Source organism: Lipotes vexillifer, unplaced genomic scaffold (genome assembly GCF_000442215.2).
Source record: "Lipotes vexillifer unplaced genomic scaffold, Lipotes_vexillifer_v1.1 scaffold434, whole genome shotgun sequence".
Classification (NCBI taxonomy): Eukaryota; Metazoa; Chordata; class Mammalia; order Artiodactyla; family Lipotidae; genus Lipotes; species Lipotes vexillifer.
Window position 1 is genome coordinate 820,558 of NW_006797498.1, and position 1,550 is coordinate 822,107.

Consider the following 1,550-nt stretch of genomic DNA (forward strand, 5'->3'; position numbering starts at 1 on the left):
GACTCAGTGTCCCTTGGAAACAGCAGCTGCTGGTGAAAGAATTGAAGGAGCTCAGAGGCTGGGAAGGCACCCTTCCTTAGGATGGTTTGCTCTCCTTTTTCCAGTGTCTTAATGTAAACCATTAGGTTATTGATTTTAGATCTTTCTTCTTTCTTAATATAAGCAGTAATAGCTATAAATTTCCCTCTAAGCATGCCTTAGCTGCATACCATAAGTTGTGGTATGTTGTGTCTTCATTTTTATTCATCTCAAAGTACTTTCTGATTTTACTTTCAATTCCTTCTTTGACCCATTGGTTATCTGGGAGTGTGTTGTTTAGTTGTATTTGTGAGCTTGGGGGAGCCCTTCTAGTCTGGTGGCCTGGCTCTGCAGAGATATAGGTGAAAGAAACTGTCCTTTGTAGTCACAGAGGAGGGAGCCCTGGAGCCATGTTCCCCAATCCCACTAACACCCAGGACTCCCCTGCTAATAGCTAGTCCAAGAAAATAGAACTCACCTAAATATCAGCAACATAATAGGTATTGCAGCACATTCATAAGAATACCATAAGAAAAATCCTGAAAAGGGACAACAGAGTTATTCTGCAGATGTAGAAAATACATCAGAAAAAATGCTGCTAAAGGAGGGGGAAAATTGTACCCTAACCATACAACATATATTAATAATAATAATACCGCAATGAAGTATTTGCAGCTTTGACGAAAGACAGCAAAGCAGAAATTTAAGACCTTAGGAAAGAAAAAGCCAAACAAGAGGAGGAGATGGGCCGATAGTCAGTGGACATTAGGGCCTGGTAGAAGTTAGGAGAGAAGCAGAAGAAAATACAAAATCACAAATGAACACAAAATTTAAAGGAGCTCAAAGGAGAATAGAGCAGAAAGCATGATAAGACATATAGAGGTTATCAATGAGGAAAGAACTTGAAACAGAAATAAAGTGATAGATTAGAGAATCAGTACAAAGTGTGAAGGACTTTGAAATGGGCCAAAAGAATTACTGGGCATCTTCAATGGAAAACTATGCTTTGGAGTGGGATAGAAAACTAAGCACTACCTTCTGGATTATTCCCGCATGTGTCTGCACCTTTCATTGTCTTTGTGCTATTTTATAATTTTGTAAATTAAAGATAACCAATGGCAATGCAAATGATTTTAATCTGTACATATGCAAATTAATTTTTTATGATGGAAGGAACAATTGACCCCCCATTTTGGTAGGCAGAATAATGCCCCCCACCAAATGTTCATGTCCTAATCCTTGTAACCTGTGAATGTGTTACTTTCCATGGCCAAAGTGGTTTTGCAGATGTGATAAGTTAATGATCTTGAGATGAGGAGAGTCTCCTGAATTATCCAGGAGGGCCCAATGTAATCATAAGGGTCCTTTTGACTGGTAGGGTCAGTGTTAGAGAAGGAGACATGACAATAGAAGCTGAGGTTGGAGTGATGCACAGGCCTGAGCCAAAGAATGAAGGAAACCTGCCTAAGCTGGAAAAGGCAGGAAATAGATTCTCCCCTAGAGCCTCCAGAGGGAAAGAGACCTGTCCACCC